This window comes from Gastrolobium bilobum, unplaced genomic scaffold (genome assembly GCF_033153095.1).
Source record: "Gastrolobium bilobum isolate Gb01-03AN ecotype WA unplaced genomic scaffold, APGP_CSIRO_Gbil_v1 utg10474, whole genome shotgun sequence".
In the NCBI taxonomy this organism is placed as follows: domain Eukaryota; kingdom Viridiplantae; phylum Streptophyta; class Magnoliopsida; order Fabales; family Fabaceae; genus Gastrolobium; species Gastrolobium bilobum.
In genome coordinates this window covers 286,428-306,825 of record NW_026897746.1, presented here as the reverse complement: position 1 = coordinate 306,825, position 20,398 = coordinate 286,428, and the positions used below count along the sequence as shown (strand labels likewise).

At 36.2% G+C, this 20,398-nt stretch overlaps 1 pseudogene; it reads left to right on the top strand.

Annotated features, from left to right (window-relative positions):
- Positions 1 to 1,201: 1,201 nt before the first annotated feature.
- Positions 1,202 to 12,722, top strand: LOC133309758 (zinc finger CCCH domain-containing protein 43-like; annotated as a pseudogene).
- Positions 12,723 to 20,398: the final 7,676 nt, after the last annotated feature.

Sequence of the window (20,398 nt, the reverse complement as noted above, 5' to 3'; positions counted from 1 at the left end):
CAGAATATTCAGATATTTATCAGGGTCATATCCGGATATTCCCAAACTCTTATGTGGATAACCATATCCGGATATCACATGCAAGATATCCAGATATTTAGCAACATAAGTGCATTCTTCACGAAGATATCCAACAAGGGTCCATTTTTATCAAACACAGAGGTCCAAGTACGCGTTTTTATGTGTGTTCATTCTAGTACAATGTATAATTATATTATTTTAAGTGAGAGAAAGATATAATTTCGTATATTTTATTTATAATTTAAGTTAAAAAAATCACTCATTTTCTTTCTTATAATTTTTAAGGGTAGGATATTTTAAATAATTCATAGGAATGAACTTGTTCCTTAGTTTCTTCTCCTTATTTTATTATATAATTTTTTTTAGCTCTCCTAAATTATTTTTTCCATTCTCACACCTTGAACTCAAGACCTCTAATTAAGAGATTCAGGTTTTTTACCATGGTTTTTGGTAATAAAATAAGGGGAATGATATTGTAACAACCAATTAGTGTTACTACCAATCAATTTCATCGTTAGATCGATTATGTTGATCCAACGATTATATTTATTTTTATCTTTGTATGGTTATGATTTCTCATATTTAATGTTTTTGGAAAATCATAACCATACAAAGGTAGAAATAAATATAAAGTATTAAATACGAGGAATCATAATCATACAAAGATAGAAATAAATATAATCGTTGGATCAACATAATCGATCTAATAGTAAAATTGATTGGTAGTAATATTGGTAGTAACACTAGTTGGTTGTTATAATATCATCCTCTATAAAATAAAATAAAATATAAACTTAACTCTTAAGAAAAGTGGAATGAGCTTACGCAGCGGAGAATTTTAAGCAAATAGCATATTTTAACTTTAGAGAAATATATTGAATTACTTAAAATTCAAGATATTATTTATTTTAAAAACTCTGTATTTGAAAAAATATATAAAATTAACTTTAACAACAGTTATTATTTATTTTAGAAACTATCTTTCTGTATTTTAACAATGTTTTGAATATTTTATCATGACTTTATATTTAATTATCTTGAATTTTATCATGTGTTTTAAATTTTTTTTATCATGAATTTAAGTAATATAATCATTTTTTTGAGTCAACTCGTTGTCAACACGTATCAAACACTTTTGCTCTCTCCAATAGTGTGCAGTGCCACTGTCTGCAACATCACTTTAAGTCATTCCCATCGCTACTCTCTCTGTATATCCACTTGCTAAAGGCTTTAAAAAAAAAAAAAAAAAAAAAAAAAAAGCTCTGTTCTTCTCAGATTTCACACCCAAACCCCTAATTTATCTTTTCTTTTTCCAAAATTCAATTTTTTTTCATACCCAGAAAAATTCGCTCTAATTTCGTTGATTCTTTGCGGTTCTTCGATTCTTGTTACCTTCTGCAGCTGTTGTTCCGGCGCGTACACGTTCTACCCTCTATCTCCGGCATCGCGAGCTGGTTCTCATGGCGGCGGGGACAATGGCGACAGCCGCCGGAGCGGCGGCGATGCTGTACTATGTGACGAACCGGGGGCTCGGGAGAAAGGCGGAAGAGGACGACGGCGATATCGCCGGCGGGGATGCCTCGAAATCAAGCAGATCGGTTTGGAGGAGATGGTTCGCTCAGAGTCCGGCTATGCTTGAATCGATGATCACTTTGTCGAAGACGTTGAGGTTCCCCTATTCGGTGGTAGGTATTTGATTGTATTTATTTGTAAGTCCTCGTTACCGATTTATAGCTGCAATTCTTTCCTGGGTTTTTCTCATTTTCATTTGATCTGTAAGATTTTTAATTACTGTTTTGCTGTGCTGCTTTATTTTGGCTATGACTCAAGTTGGTGTGATGAGTTCTGAAGCTGGGTATTTGTTTTGGGGAGCAGTGTTGGTGTTTTACACTTTGAGCATGGCTGTGGGTGTTTAAAGTTTGTTGCTTGCTGATGAAATTTCATTTTTTTCTATTTTCCTGAACTCTAATCACTTGCATTATTATCTAGGCGGAGTTAGAGTTTTGGAATCTTTGATTTATTTTCACTCTCTTAGCTAATTTTCTGTACCAAAAATCGAATAAGAAAGAATCTTTGCTTATGTGTCTCTCCCTCGGGCTTACTCACTTAGAATGAGTTAGCAAAGCAAAAAAAAAAAAAAAAGAGTTTATATGCAAAATTTGTATAATTGCTTCAATTAGAAAATCATACTTCTCAAGATATTAACTGTATGTGTTAAAAAGAAATAAGATTAGGTTTATTTTAGCTTTTTATATATTTATAATGTGGGTAAAATATTTCTCTAGTCAATGAAGATAAGTTATCTCCGGTGAGCACAAAACGACGTCGTTTTGTGGCGGAAATCAAGGTATTTTTGTAATTATAATTTATTACAGGGTTATATTAGTCTTTATCATTATAATTTTTTAATCTTATAATCTCAAAATGACGTCGTTTTGGGTTCACTAGAGATAACTTTATCTCCAGTGACTGGAGAAATACTTTTCCCTTATAATATATGTTCAATTAAGACCCTTCATTTTTGTTTTTGCTCTTGAAGTTACAATGGATATTTGACAATATATATCCCATCCTCCTGCTCAAGCTCTGCTCAAGCAGTAGGGGGTGTCTCATGCTCCTCCTTATTTGGTATTTAAGAAATTATATCATTTTGCTCTTGAAGTAGTAGTGAATGTTTGACAACAATACTTATTATTAGTTTAAGGAATTTTCAGTATAGTGTTATGTCAAATGTTGAAAAGCCAAATTTTCACATACTTGAAGTGAGTGAAAATAATTATAATTTTAGACCTGTTGGTTCAAAAGCATTGCCGGAAGCAAATGCCAAATCTATGAAATATTTGCAAAATCCCTCACTTATTTCCAATATCGAGAAATTGGTATATGGAATAGGTATGCATAAACTTAATAGATTACTTTCATTAGGGGGAGCGAATTAATTATGACTATCCCTGAAGGATGGAACTTTGAAGGTTTATTATTGTACTCTTTATTCCTTAGCTAAGTTTTTTCCCAAAGGGATTTTCTTGGCTAAAGCTTTTTAATGAGGCAGTTTGTGTAATGCTTTAGTAGCGCATGCAGAAAAAATAAATACATGAACAATTGAAATTAAGAAATAGCAACTTACATCATCAACTTTTAATCAGAATCCGCACTACAATCATTATCAACTTCTGTATTTGGAGAAATATCTAAAATAATTATAATAAAATATTGTTAGTATCTTAATAATTCAAAAAATAAAAAGATGATATAAAATTAAAAAATTATACAAGTAGAATAAAGTAAATTACCTGTCTCCATCTTTACAAATTCTTCTATAAGCTCTTCTACATCATTGGAAAAAGGAGTGGACCGAAACTAATTATGTGCACAAATTAATGCTTCAATTGTCTTTGGAGTAAGAGAACTCCTGTAACGAAAGTGGAGAGAGGCGAGGCATGGGTGGGTTCTTCAGACAGAGGAGGAGCGGCGTGGGTGGGCGTGAATTTAGGAATAGTCTACTCTAGGGTTGTAAACTAACAACTAAGGGAGTAACTGAGTAAGGGTTATTGAATTAGGGAAAAGTGCATCAACGGAATTTCAAAAATAATAAGTACATAATACATTCGATCGATTTGGATTGGATCGGTTTTCACCAACCAAACTGAAAACCGATTCAATCCAATTAAAATATGCGGGTTTTTTTTCAGTTTTTGGTTAATTCAGTTATCGGTTTTTTGGTTCGGTTACCACGGTTTGAATCAGTTGATGAACACTCCAATCAACAACATAAAGTAGCATACTTTTTTCCCGTTTGTCTATTTCGACTGCTTCTGGTTTCTTCTCCTTTGCTATTCCCCATATAAAAACACAAACTTTTTCTACCCCTTTTTGTTCTCTCTCTGTGTGTTATTCTTCTTTTTAATAAATATCATCTTCCATTATTATTAGGGTTTGAAACGTGGAGGGAGAATGGAACCCTCTGAATCTGATTCAGCTGTAGTTTCTAATGGCAAGGACCCAGAATTGGGTTCTGAGTGGGCTCCTTCTTCCACTGTTGCCCATCATCCTCAACCGTCAGATCTCAATCACGCGGCTGAGGAAGACCCACTTGGCGAGGAGCTTCAGAACAAGCTGGATTTGAAGGGTGGGGATGGAGATAGCAGGGGTTGGGAGACCAGAAGTTGGGATGAGAATGTGGATGATGAGGTAGGTGGAGATGATGGAGTGGAGAAGAAGGAAGAGGAAGGCAGAGCTGGAACTCAGCATCACTATCCTTTGAAGTCTGGTGCTGAAGATTGTGCATTCTATATGAAGACTGGGACTTGCAAGTTTGGATTTAATTGCAAGTTTAATCATCCCATTAGGAGGAAAAACCAGGTATTTCTTCTGTCTGTCTTCTCCTATACATTATTGAGATAATATGCTTATTAATGATGCATCCATTTAGATATTGCAACATTGAAAGTTAGGCTTAGAATTCACCTATGCAAAGGTTATCTTTTGGCCCAAGATTTCCTTTTTGTGTATGGCGACATTGTAATATCAGTGGAATTGCTGGATTAAGGGTATTTTGCCTTCGCTGGTGAAGGGTAGTATTTTGATTGGAGGGCTGGTAATAATTGTTCATAATGTCTGGTACTTAATATTGAATTGTATTTTTTGGAGAAATTGCTATCTTGGTAATATGCTTTTGAATGTCTGTTTTGGTCTTTCTTTTTCCTCTATGGCATTGCTTAATTACTTCTTCAGATTCTAGATTTTCCTCTTTTCGTGAGGTCTACTATATTATGGCATAAGGACTTCTCTATGAATGGAAATATCTTAGTCGATGTTCACTGCTTAAAATATTCTGTTTTAATGTTTTTTAATGATAAATGAAGGCTGTCAAGCAGAAGGCAGGAGAGAGAGAAGAACTAGCAGAAAGAAAGGGTCAGACTAAATGCAAGGTTATTTTCAAAATCTGCAAAGTTTAATTTTCATGTTGTATTATTTCAACATATTATCACTCTGGCTTCTATGGTGATTACTTATAATCATTAAAATACAATTTCCTCTGACTATGTGTTTTGCGATAGAAGATTGTGTGTAAGGTCAATTCAAGGTGGTTTGACCTAACATATAATTTTACATTTTTCATTTCCTTCACTGACAGTGGGATCATAGATCATTTATATGTTATGTGTTCAATTTTGGATGTTGTCATATTATCTGTCATTGCAATACTTATGACAGTGAAGGGGCTTGGTTTTGACAAAGTGATAAATATCAAAATCTCTTGATTAATAAATAGTTGCCAGTGGCTGAGAATTAATATATGTCACTTTTGCTTCTATGTGTCTGGATTATTTGTTGAACTATGCTATCTACATGATAGACATTAGCCATGGTTCGGGGAAACAAAGAGAAATCTCTGTCATGGTGGTTTGGGTTTTATCATGGCATATTAGTTGGCACTTGGCAGAGTTCTTTCGGTTAAGCTTTATCATGCTTCCCTAGCAAGGATAATAATGACAATAATAATAATAATAATAATAATAATATAGTAGTAGACATGTAATTAATGAATGGATGAATTTTTTTTATTAATACGTGCTTTTTGAGCTACTCTATCAAGTGCTTGGTTGGACAATGATTGGACCTCTGAAACAGCTTATGATAATGATGACAATGATCGCAAGGATAATGACGACAATGATAACAATTTTCATAATGATAATAATAATAATATAGTATTAGACATGTAAATAAATGAATGGATGAAATAATTTATTAGTAAGTGCTTTTTGAGCTACTCTATCAAGTGCTAGGTTGGACAATGATTGGACCTCTGAAACAACTTACGGGGTAAGCATGTTTGTATGTGATGTTTACGTGTAATCTCTTTCCCAAATCATATCTCCAACATATGGCACTTTTCCTGACATGTTCATAACAATGTTTTTCCTCTTTTTTTGGCAGTATTATCTCAGGTCTGGGGGTTGTAAGTTTGGAAAAGCTTGTAAATATAAGCACACAAGAGGAAAATTTTCAACTACACCAAGTTTAGAATTTAACTTCGTCGGCCTGCCCATTCGTCCGGTAGGACCCTAGTTTTCTTATAGATATACCAACTTTTGTCTCGTTCTGCAGTCTTGTAAAATAATTGTCTCTTAAATGTTAATAAGGTTGTTTTTCATGATAGGGAAAGAAAGAATGCCCCTGTTACATGCGCACTGGCTCCTGTAAGTATGAGGCCAACTGCAAATTTAATCATCCTGACCCTACAGCTGTTGGAGAATGTGATCCTCCTGCAGGGTATGGTAATGGAGGGTCTTTTTCATTACAAGGTGCCTGGTCTTCTCCAACAACATTAAATGAAACATCTCCTTTTGTGCCAATGATGCTTTCACCTACTCGTGGAGTTTCTCCCAAAAGTTGTGATTGGAATGGATATCAGGTAATCCATAGATTCAATTTCAATAACCACCTGACTAGGGGCATTAGTACTAGATAACATTTTGTTATAGTGCAATGTTAATGCTCTGTTATCACGACCAATGTTGTTAAAACGTAGAGTCTACGTAGAAACGGTAGTGGTTAGCAAAAACGTAAAATCGTGAAACGTAAACAAAACGGAAGAGTTTACTATGTGCCATATATATTTAATATATATTTATAGTTATCAAAATCATTATGAAGGAGCCATGAATAATGATTAGAATATATAATCAAATATATAATAAAAAGATGGAATATAAAATATAAATCAGTTGAATAGAAATAAATCACAATATATATAATCACTTAATATAAATAATAATGTCTGTTGAAATGAAACTAAGAAGTGAACCAAATAATAAAATATAAAGTGGGTGGAATATATAATATCTAATTTGAATCAAAAGGTGCCATCATGTTGACCAAGAAATAATAATAAAATAAAGAAAATAGTTTGTACATGGACTGATGGACAAAAGGTTGGATCCTACGAAGATAGTTTAACAAAGGAGCAAAACAAATAATAAAATAAGAATTAGGTGGGATATAATATCTAACTTTCTAGCTTAAGTTAACAGGTATCATCGTGCAAAAAAAAAACAATAATAAAATAAAGGAATGGCATGTAGATGGAGAGAAAGGTTGAAAGCAGAGCTTTGCAAAGTCCTCTTCCTCTTATTGTGACTGTGCTTTTGGTTCCCTCTCCGGCGGAGCCATGCCTCGTCGTGGTATAGATCTGGCGACCACGATCGCTACTTGTAAAGCGGCGCGGACGACGGTATCAGCAGCGGTGGACGACTGAGCAGAAACTCCGGCGGCGGCTCGAGGTTGTGGTCGTCGTGGTGTCAGACATCGGTGAGCTATTGTACATAATAACCACAGAGGTGGAGACGAGCCCGTTCTTCCTTTTTTTCTTTTCTTTTTTGGTTTTATTACTGAGTCGACTCGGTAAACTCATCGAGTCAACCGAGTTTACCCAGTTGACTCGTCATTTCAACCGAGTCAGCTCATTTTACGTTTCGACACGTTTTTTGCCAAAAAAATGTAAACTCGTCCGTTTTTACGAGTTGACACTACGTTTTAACAACAATGATCACAACATATGATACATTAGCAGTGCCCTGTTTGGATCGTTTTTCTTTTTGTGATTGTATATTATCCTGCCACTGTTTCCCAGGTTTATTTTGAAATGACTTTCTATTTTGTGAGATAATGTCAGCTGTTGGCTATTTCAAACTTGTCATTTATACTGTGTGTTTATGATTAGTTGTACAGTGATTACTAAATAGTAAATTGAGTATTATGCTATTTGAGGTTTAGCCTTATATATATGCCCAACATCAATTACTTAAAAAGTCAACATCAACAATACCTGTATCCCAAACTAATTGAGGTCGGTGATGGATAAACTCAAATGAAAGATACGAAGAGATTGAAAAAAGATAAAAATGAAATTCAAGAGAGTGTGTGTGACATCAACAATACCTGTATCCCAAACTAATTGAGGTCGGTGGTGGATAAACTCAAATGAAAGATACAAAGAGATTGAAAAAAGATAAAAATGAAATTTAAGAGAGTATATATATATATAAAGATAAAAATGAAATTTAAGAGTGTGTGTGTGTATATATAATATAGATTGAAAAAAGATAAAAATGAAATTTAAAAGAGTATATATAAATATATAAATATATATATATATATATATATATATATATAAAGATAAAAATGAAATTTAAGAGTGTGTGTGTACCAAGCCAAGGAGGAGGGTTGCCGTTAGGTGTAGCAAGCCAGCCGTAAAAATCAGTTATATTTATGAGATTAACCCTTATGATATTTCGTTGGGGCGTACCCTTCATAGAGACGCGTTGCATCGAACCCTGGGTGCAGCGAAAAATGGGTCAAGGTCCTTGCCCCAAGGCAAGGCGACGCGTTGCATCGGACCCTGGGTGCAGCGAAAAATGGGTCAAGGTCCTTGCTCCAAGTCAAGGCGCTAGGTCTTTACCTGGATTTGGTGAAAAGTAGGTCAGGGTCCTAACATGCAGATGGGCGAGTGGCGGGCAAGCACCGCCCAGGGGTTAAGGATGCGATTGGGAAGCTGGAACATAGGAACCTTAACGGGTAAATTGAGGGAGCTAGCAGATGTTTTTGCCAGAAGGAGAGTGTATATTGTTTGCTTGCATGAAACTAAGTGGGTTGGAGAAAAGGTCAAGGAAGTGGATGGTAACGGTTTCAAGTTGTGGTACACAGGTATAAACAAGAGTCGAAATGGTGTTGGAATTATGATCGATAGAAGTTTAAGAGATAAAGTCGTTGACGTCAAAAGGAAAGGCGACTGGATTATTCTAATTAAGCTTGTAGTGAGTGAATTAATTTTGAATATCCTCAGTGTGTATGCACCCCAAGTTGGGTTGCAATCAAATGATAAGAACCAATTTTGGGAAGACTTGGTGGAGGTTTTGAGAGGGATACCACGAGAGGAGAAGATTTTCTTGGGAGGGGATCTGAATGGTCATGTTGGTAAAAGCAGTGGAGGTTTTGATAGAATTCATGGAGGTTTTGGCTATAGGACGAGAAATGAGACTGGAGAAGATATCTTGAACGTTGCACTAGCCTATGATTTGATGCTAGAGAACACCTTTTTTCCATAAAAGAGAGTCACATCTTATCACTTATCATAGCGGCCAAAATCGTAGTCAAATTGATTTCTTCATGGCTAAAAGAGAAGATAGAAATTCTTGTGTCGATTGCAAGGTCTACCCTGGAGAGTATGTCTCTACGCAACGTAAGCTGGAATTCCTAGAGGTTTGGTTCAACAAAGTACTTAAAATGAGGAAGAGGGCTCAGAACCCAAAGATAAGATGGTGGAAGCTTAAGGAGGAAAAACAATTAGAGTTCAAAGAAAGAATGTTGCATGAAGGATCATGGGAGTTTGTTGGAGGAGCTAATGAAATATGGAATGAGATGACTATGTGTATCTAAAATGTGGGAAAGAGGGTGCTAGGAGAAAGCAAAGGAATTAGATTCCATACAAAGGAAACATGGTGGTGGAATGGAGAGGTACAAGAGGCAATTAAACAGAAAAATGAATGCTTTAGATCTTTTCATAAAAGTCCCAATGATAATAATTTGCAAAATTTTAGATTGGCTAGAAAAAATGCAAAGAAAACAGTGCGAGAAGCTAGAAGTAAGGTTTCCGCCGATATGTATAAAAATCTTGGGAGCAAGGATGGTGAAAAAGGTATATACATTCTTGCAAAAATGAGCGATAAGAAAAGTAAAGACCTCACTCAAGTTAGATGCATCAAAGATGAAAACCAAAAACTTTTGGTAAGAGATGAAGATGTAAATGAAAGATGGATGAACTACTTTAACAAACTTTTTAATGGGGATGGCAATAAAAGTGAGGTGGGCTTGGAGGATGCTTATGATGATCTGAATAGAAGATTTGTGTGCAGAATCAATACACATGAAGTCAAGGAGGCTTTAAAGAGGATGAAGACTAATAAAACTTTGGGACCCGATGGCGTACCTACTGAAGTGTGGAGGGGCTTGGGGGAGGCGACAATAAATTGGTTGACCAATCTTTTCAATAAGATTCTTCAAACAAATAAGATGCTTGATGCTTGGAGGAAGAGTGTGCTTGTGCCTATTTACAAAAACAAGGGAGATATCCAAAATTGTTCAAACTATAGAGGCATTAAGCTTATGAGCCATACTTTGAAGTTGCGGGAGAGAGTTATTGAACATCGTTTGAGGAGAAAGACCAAGGTTTCTGTAGATCAATTTGGATTTATGCCAGGAAGATGTACTATATAAGCTATTTTCTTGATGCGTCAATTGATGGAAAGATATCGAGAAAAAAAAAGAGGATTTACATATGGTGTTCATAGATCTTGAGAAAGCATACGATAGGGTCCTAAGAAAAGTTTTATGGTGGGTTCTTGAGAAGAAAAAAGTACCATCAAAGTATGTAAATGCAATCAAGGATATGTATGATGGGGCTACTACATGTGTGAAAGCTTGTAATGGAAAATCAAGTTATTTTCCTATTACAGTAGGTGTACACCAAGGTTCGACTCTGAGTCCTTATCTCCTTTCCTTTCTGTACTTATCTCTTAGGACAGAATGGAGAAAAGCTATAAACAGGGTGGAAGGTTAAACCCGTTGTTATTCCTATGTTCTAAATGGTCCTTTTTTAGTCTTTTTCCTCTTTAATCCCCCGCTCTTTCTTTTCCCATTCTTGTCTTTTATCTTATTTCCCCTTTCCCCAATTTTTTATTTTTATTTATTTATTTTTAATCACTTGATTTTTATCATTGGGTTCCTCTACCACCAACCTCAATTAGTTTGGGTTAAAGGTGATGTTGATGTTGATGTTGATGTTGGTGTTGGTGTTGGTGTTGGTGTTGGTGTTGGTGTTGGTGTTGGTGTTGGTGTGTTGGTGTTGGTGTTGGTGTTGGTGTTGTGTATATATATATATATATTTTTTCAGTAATCACTATACAGAAATCAATTACTTTAAAAGTCAAAAAGAATTTTTTTTCTGCTTACGTTTCTTAGGTTCTATTTTGTAGATCTGTTGTGTAATCCATTTTGATTAGCAAGCTGGTGTATTGTAGATTAAGCAATGGACCTTTGCCTTTATGCCTAGAAGTGAATTTAAAATTAAATAAATAAATAAATATGATGTATAACATCTAGTGTTTTGAATTTGTGCCCCCCCCCCCCCCCCCCCTCCTTTTTTTTTTGCCTTTTCTCTTCCCTGTCTCTTTTTCTCCCTAGTTTTTTCTTTCCCCCAATAGGGGAGGGTTTCATTAATTGGTATACAACACAATACACTAAGTGGTTTTTTTCTTCTTTATCCACGAGTTAACTATTCTGCCAGCTGAATTCTCCCAAGTTATTGTTTTTCTATCAATATGACCTGTTTGTGGTTTGTAAAGGCACCTGTCTACCTATCTGAGAGTAGCATGCATCCACCTTCTACATATATCATGAACAACCCAGCAATTGGGACGAATATTGATATGCACCGTCCGAAGCAGATGGCAGTTGAAGAGTTTCCAGGGGAACCTGAATGCAGCTATTTCTCAAAAACTGGGGACTGCAAGTTTAAATCTAATTTTAAATTTCACCATCCCATTGTACCAAAAAAAGAAAAGAAAAAAATTTCACCATCCCAAGAATCAGGTTGCAAAATTAGCTCCATGCAACCTCAGTGACAAGGATCTGCCTTTGAGACCGGTAAGGTTTTTTTTTTTTTTTCGGGGGGGGGGGGGGGGGGGGGGGGTATGTACTTGAGTTATGCTGCTGTTTTTTTTGCTTCTATGGAAACTTTAAAATCTTGGAATTTGACTTCATTTTTTCTAAAATGTGGTTGTGCCAATCTAAATTCTCTAAAATGGAATTAACATGGCTGTGTAATCTAGAGATAATTGAGTTTCTGATTTTGGTAAGATAATACCTTTAGTTTGCTCAGTCATATGAAGCTAGTTTGGCTATGTTTATCTTATTTAACACTATTGTCATGAAATCCAGGACCAGAACGCCTGCTCACGTTACAGTTGCTATGGAATTTGCAAATTTAGACCACCTTGTAAGTTTGACCCCCGATAAGCTCCCCGCCCTTAATGATGCCTGAACTTGGTCAGCAATCCTATACAAACTCAGCTAGTATTGAGGTAGCTCGGATGGGTGGAAGTGTAGCTGCAAGTGATGCATCAGTTCAGCAATCTGTGTAAAACATCTTTGTCATGGATCTTCTACCTTTCAGGATGCATACCATCCAGAAATTGTTGTTTTTTTTCTTAAACCTGATAATTTTATTTAACTTTTTCTGGCTCTGCTCAATGCGACACAAGCTTTGCAGAGAATAGCAATATATAATATGTATATAATATGTCAAACACAGTTTTTGTCTGTATTTATTACAAATAACATCTGCATCTGTAGATTATCTGTTGTATCTGGTTTGTTTTCTCTCACTTGGGTAAGTGTTGGATTATAGTTGGGCTGGTTTGAAATGGTTGTGAATGTGGGTTTTTTTGTTTTACAGTTGCCAATGGAGTTATGAACCTTGGTATGTCAAAATTGACAACTATTCAAAACATTTGATGGGGGAAATAGTTGATAAACGAAACCTGTTAGAATATACATAATATATTTCATTTTATTTTTCCTGTGTATATATTAGTTTTTAGTGCCGGGTCATTTGGTTTGATATAATTGTATTCTGTTTTGCCTTTCTCTTTGTATATAAGACACCATACTGTACATTGACTGATCGATGAATGAATATTTTTCACATTTAGATTTTCTGTTTAGATTGTAATATGGTATTGTATGAATTCTAACTCTTTCTTGCATGACTTGTGTCTCCAATAACGATTCTTTGTCATCTTCCTCCTCCTCTCTCATGGATGATTCTTCGAGTCCTTATTTTCTCCATAGTGGTGATCATCGGGGGTTTGTCTGTGTTACCCGTACCCTTAGTGGAGCCAATTTCAATTCTTGGAGCCGAGCCATGATAGTTGCTCTCACCAAGAAGCATGGATATGTTTCTTTTTTTAAAAAAATGCGTATCGGACATCGATATGTTTTGACACGCGGTTAATATTTTTCGACTTGTGGTCAATGCTTTGTCGTGTTTTTTGACATGTGGTCAACACTTTTTGACATGTTTTTTTAATCTAAATTTTATTTAATTTTATCTTTTTAACTAAACATGAAAAATTAATTTATAAATTAATTATTTTCTGTTACGGAATTTGACATGGATTTTTTTTTTTGTATTTATGTTATGAAATTTGAATATTTGATTAGTTATATGACTTATTATGAGTTGTTATATGTATTGAATATAAATTATATTATATATATTAAAAATATTATTTAATATAAAAGTGTGTTCTAACATGTTAAAATTTAACATGCTTTAGAATTAATGTGTTGGCGTGTTGTATCGTGTCCTGTGTCGGTGTCGGTGTCAGTGCAACATAGGCTCTCACTGTTAAAATAAACTATATTTTGTTTATAGGTTTATCATCTATCATTTAACATGACCACAAAAAGTTTCCTACACACACAACATATTGTGGGATCCGCAGCAAAAAAAAAAAAAAAACTGGCACGCAAAACGTTTTGAAATCAATTTGGGGCATTGATGTTCCTTTCCATTCTAAGTATGTTCCCCTACCCCGTTTACTTATTTTGCTTCTGTACTTTGAAACTCCCATTTGGGGCATCTATCTTCATCTATTTTGAAATCAATGAAAAATATTTTGCAATTTAATGATCTTTCTTGTGTTATCTGTCCTTTGGCTAAGCAACAACGTTTACCTTTTATTTTAGATCCTAAAATGTATTTTTATGCTTTTGATTTGATCCATTGTGATATCTGGGGACCCTTTACCCCTACCTCTATTACTGGTTCTAAGTATTTTTTAACACTTGTTGATGATGCAACTCGATTCACTTGGGTCTATCTCCTTAAGTAGAAATCAGATTTTAGTATTGTATTTCCCCATTTTTTCATTCTCATGCTTACGCAATACCAGTCTTCTATTAAAGTCATCCGCTGCGACAATGCACTAGAATTGAATCTGGCATCTTTTTTCTCGACCAATGGCATCCAGGTATTTCATTATTGTGTTAATCGTCCACAACAGAATTCTATTGTCGAGCGCAAACATCAACATATTTTAAATGTTGCCTGAGCTCTTCATTTCCAGTCTAATCTTCCAATTACTTACTGGTCTAATGTGTTCTCACTATTATGTATCTCATTAACAGAACCCCTTCTCTTTTTTATGCGGTAAGACTCATTTTGAACTTCTTTCTCAAAGCCTCCCCATTATTCTCATATTCGGGTCTTTGGTTGCCTTTGTTTCATCTCCACTCTCCTTAAGGCTCGTCATAAGTTTTCCCCCATGTGCTCTTCCTTGTGTCTTAATTGGCTATCCTCTTGGTTATAAGGCCTACAAGCTTCTTGATATTGAGTCTAATTGCATTTTTATTTCCCGCGGTGTTATTTTTCATGAAACAATGTTCCTTTTTGCTAATTCTCCTTCTTCTTTATCTCCTCGCACTTCTATTCTCTCTCAATCACTCACCACTGCAGCTCCTTCTTTACCTCCTCAACTTTCCCATGTCAAAAATCTTCTTCCCCATTTGAAAGATTATGTTTGCCATTTCTTTACTCATCACCCAATTTCCTCTCATCTTTCTTATGACCGTCTTTCCACATCACACAAGGCCTTTATTCATTCCATTTCTACCCATTGTGAACCTTCTTTATTTTCTGAAGCTTCCCAACTTCCTGAGTGGCGTGCTGACATGACTGCTGAACTTGGTGCCTTGGAACAGAATTGCACTCGGCAGATTGTCCCTTTGCCTGCCGGTAAACATCATGTTGTTGCAAATGGGTGTATCATGTTAAGCTTTGTTTCGATGGTTCCCTTGAAAGGTACAAGGCATGCTCGCTTAGTTGCTTAAGATAACCATTGTCTGTGTGTTGCTTGCTCTTGCTGTGATTTATAACTGGCATCTGATTCAATTAGATGTCAATAATGCATTTCTTCACAGTAATTTGAATGAAGAAGTTTATATTGCGTCTCCCTCCCGAGTATACTCCACAGCGGGAGTCTTTGCCTCCCAATGTTATTTGTCGTTTAACCAAGTCTATTTACGATTTAAAATAGGCTTCTTGACAATGGTTTTCCAAGTTCTCTTCCACTATTCTTTCTCTTGTTTCACTTAGTCACATGCAAACTAGTCACTGTTAATCTGCAGCTCACTTGATTCCTGTATGGCTATTTTGGTCTGTGTTGATGATATTATTGTTGCTTTTAACAATTTTGATCATGTGGCACCTCACTACTACATTGGGTAACACCTTTAAGTTAAAAAATCTTCGTTCTCTTAAATATTTTTTGGGTCTTGAGGTTGCAAGATCATCTACAGGGATTTCTTTATGTCAACGATAATATACTTTTCTCTTCTTCAAGATTCTGGTTACCTTGGTAGTCAACCTCGTTCCACCCTAAGGAACCAAATGTCCAGTTATCTATAACTGATGGTCAAGTCTTGGAAGATCTCACTGCACACCGTAAGCTAATTGGCTGTCTCCTTTATTTGACTATCACCAAACTCTATATTTGTTTTGATGTTAATCATTTAAGCCAATTCATGTCTACCCCTCATCAGCCTCACCTTCAGACTGCTCAATACATTCTTGGCTATTTGAAGTTTACTATCGGTCAAGGTCTATTGTTTTCCTACAAATCTTCCCTTCAACTTCATGCTTTTTGTGACTCAGACTGGGCTCCATGCCTGGACAGCCGCAAGTCTGTTTCTGGTTTCTATGTGTTTCTTGAACACTCTCTCATTTCCTAGAAATCCAAGAAACAAACAATTGTTGCTCATTCCTCAGCTGAAGCTGAATATCGCTCAATTGCAAATGTCACATGTGAATTGTTATGACTTTTATCTTTGCTGAATAACTTGCAGATTCCTCATTCAACTCCAGTTTATCTTTTTTATGACAACCAAGTTGCTTCTGTTGGGACGAACTCGGTCCCTCAATATCGGCCAAGAAGCCTTTGCGAAAATCAAACGTCGAGCTTGGAGCTCGGCTCAATCAAAGGTTGGCCTGAGTCACCAAGTTGGCCAGTGTAGAGGTAAAACAAAAACGCGGAGAGAGAGAGAGAGAGAGAGAAAACGCAACAAATTTTAACGTGGGAAAACATTCTCAAATGTGAAGAAGTAAAAACCCATGGGACACTAGTCCAGATTCAAACTTTTGCTATGAGAATAATTGGTACAAAATATTAAACTTCACCAATAATGATGGTACACTCAAACCTCACCTACAATTGTGGTATTATCTCAAACTTCCCTAAGGAGGCCTAACAATCAAGCTTTTCCCTAAAGGTGCTCTCAAAAACCTCTCACAAAATATGAGTAGGATACCTTATGCTTTGACAGTATATAGTCTCATGTATGCTATACTTTGTACCAGATCAGATATCTGCTATGCATTGCTATGCAGTGGGAGTAGTAAGCCAGTACCAATCTGATCCTGGAGAGGAACATTGGATAACAGTTAAGCATATACTCAAGTATCTTCGGAGAACAAGAGATTATATGTTGGTCTATTCTAGTGGGAGTCTTGAAATCGTTGGTTACACAGACTCAGATTTTCAAGGAGACACTGACTCAAGAAAATCAACTTATGGCTATATGTTCACTATTAATGGCAGGGCCATTTGTTGGAGGAATGTCAAATAGTCGCGTGTGGCTGACTCTACCACAGAGGCTAAGTATGTAGCTGCATCTGAAGCTGCAAAGGAAGCCACTTAGTTGAAGAAGTTCCTTATGGATCTTCAGGTGATACCAGGTGCTAGTCATCCCATCACACTTTACTATGACAATAGTGGGACAGTAGCACAATCTAAGGAACCGAGGTGTCATAAAAGACATAAACACGTAGATAGGAAGTACCACTTGATTCGAGATATCATTCAAAGAGGAGAACATAATGGTAATCAAGATAGCATTAGAGGAAAACCTTGTTAACCCTTTTACCAAGAGTTTGCCTGAACGTGTATTCGATAGACATGTTACATCTATGGGTCTTAGGAGGATTCCGGACTTGCTGTAGCTTTAAGAGATTGGATTTTCACTTTGTTAATTTTGTGCTCTTTGAGCAACAAAATATGACATTGTATTTTTGCTGAAAGTTATAAATGAGGTATTATTCATTTATTTTGCACACTATTTACAAATATCAAGGTTCAGATCAATTGCGTAGTATATGATCATATGGATACGTTCATGGAGGACATGGTCATAGGTTTTCACAATTGATAAATAGATTAACAACTGTTAAATAAAGTTGAACTCTTTATTTAGGCTGTAATATTTTATGAAATGGTTTTGTTCGAACCATTGTAAAATGTTGGTGTGAATTAATATTCACATTGAAAGAATCAAGGAGGGATTTGATTAAGGTTGTTTTTTTTTTTTTTGTCATAAGGTATCAAATCTCCAATTAACTATAGTTATGTTATTGCTCTTAATACTGAGTTTATTATAAATAGGTAATTGGATAGTTTTCCTTCTTTGATTTACCAACTAGTGATGCTTGATCTATTGACGACCAATAACTCGGTATTATGGGAGTGAAATTATTTGATTATCGGTATTTATAAGATAAACAACATTGAATTTGTAGGATATGTCCCCTTTATATGTTTCGGTACTTGGATATTGAAGACTCTGGTCGGTGTATGTAATCCAGTAGAGAAACTATCATAATCAAGGGAATAAATAATTGATTGAGTAACATAAAACTCATCAATCAATTATTGACGTTCTACAAATGGGCGATGCATATTCATGTTATAAGTGTTACTAATCTTGAAGTTCAAGTTTGGGCCTTTAGTGGAGTAGCACTGGATTAGATAATCATTTGTTGATTATGAGGAACCTTGTTTAATAATATATGGTAGATCCCCAAGCTAGCTTGAGACAAGGATGATGTGTTTTTCAATTAATGATGACGTGTGAGTTACATGATCTTAGGTTTTGGACTCAACTTTGAACCAAAAGAGAAAGTAAGAGATTGTTGAGTTTGTGCTCTTTTACTTAAGCTCAATTGAGGTGTGCATGACAACCTTCCCGAAATTATTTTTTTTTTAATTTCTAATACCGGGAACAGAAAATGGATAGAAAACTCGTTTGATAAAATCGGTTTATTTTTTTGTTCTCGGGATGAACCGATTTAATTTTTGTGTTGGGGAACAGGAAAAAAAATCAATTTTTTTTTTTGCTTTTTTGTTCCTGGACACAAAATGAGAAACACTTATCTCTCTCAATTACTCTCCACCACTACCATCATCACCATCTCGCCACAACCACCGCTACCATCGTCATACCACCACCACCACCACTACCATCACCGTCACCACTGTCACCAATCACCACCACCACCATCATCGTAACCACTGCCATCACCACCGCCACCACCACGCCACCACTACCACCGCCATCTCCTCCGCCGCCGCCACCACTACTACCATTACCACCATCGTCGCCACCACCGCCACCATGTCATCTCCATCACCATCGTCGCAGATACCGTTGTCACCACCACCACTACCATTATCATGCCACTGCCACAGCCGCCACTGCCATGTCATCATCATCACTTATGTCGCAGCCACTACCGTCTCCGCCACCACCACTACTGCCGTTGCCGCTACTATGCCACCATTACCACCACTGCCGCTGCCACCGCCATCACCACCACTACTGCCACCACCACCATCACCACCATTATCACCACCATCGTTGTGGCCACTGCTGTCACCACCACACCTCTATGTCACCACTACCATCGCTGTCACCATCATTATCACAACCATCACCATCAACATCGCCGCAGCTATTACCGCCACCATCACCACCAACATCGCCGCAGCTATTACCGTCACCACCACCGCACCACTACCACCACCGTCGTTGTCACCATTACCACCGCTGATGCCGCCGCTACCATGCCATCACCATTATTTCCACCGCCGCCACCACCATTACCATCACCATGCCATCACCTCCACCACCACCATCGTGATGCCACGCAACCACCACAACGCCACTACTATAACCACCACCACCACCACCACACCATATGAAAAGGAAAGTGATGATTCGAAATTTTTTTATGCTTAATAGGAATGATTTTTTATTCTATTATTTGTTTTGTTATCAAACACAATTCTCATTCTCAAAATAAAACTAAAACATGTTATCAAACATATTTTTTTTTTCATAAATTGTTCTGAGGCACAAAAATAGAAAAGAATTTTTTTTTTTCAGAAACAGTACCATGGAACAGAATGGTTGCCATGCACACCCTTGGGCTAAGAGTACGAGAAGAGTCCAAGAAGCTTAGAGCCCATAGAGGGCTTAGGGCTAGGTTTTTTTGGCACCTATATAACTACTACCACTTTAGTAATCAGTCTCTAAGTCAATCAACTAATGAGGTAAGCTCAGATTTAAAAAATTGCCAACACACTTTCCCTTTCCCCTTAAGAAATAGTTCGAAAGATTTGCCATAAATTAGAGAGATATGTTCGTGGCGCGACGTAGGAGAGATTGATTCGTGAGTTCGTGTTGTGACAAAAAGGACACCAGTTCGTAAACGATCTTCTCAGTTCTCTACTACAAGAGGTAATCATAAAACAATGATGATCTATTACATATCAAACCGCAACGGTCTAAACGCTTCCGCATTTCTAATTGCGCCAACACTTTCTACCATAAATAATGGCCAATTTGAAAGATGCTCCATTGCATTGGATGGTAAATTCCGCGTACCTTATACTTTAATTTGTCCAAACAGAAAACATACATATTAACACAAGATAATGCATTATTAAAACATTTCCCTTTCAGAAAGATACAAAGTTCCACATCCGCAAAGTCCAAATCCAATAGACCTCGCTTTGCAATAGACAAACACCCAATAAGTTTTTGACAAAAACCCTTTGGCTGGGAACAAAGATTTTCATCATTTTTATTTCTCTCTTTTATCATTCATCCTTGTTTTTTTTCTCCCCTTCGTAACGCATTTCCTTAGGTCTTAAGGACAACACATTTGTCAACTATAAAACTCTTGCAGCTTGTTTTGGTCCCAAATGCCCAGCGGAAATGCATACGGTTACATTACACCAACAACATAAGCATCATAAAATGGAGAAAATTTTCAATGATCCGAACCATCAATTACCGGGTGGTTCTTTTGAAAATTTTGGAACATAAATAAAAATATAAATAAAAAAGAGAGAGTAAATTTTAAGAAATTTTTTCACAATTTTAGAAAGGAATCATTGAAATTCTTTTTCATAAA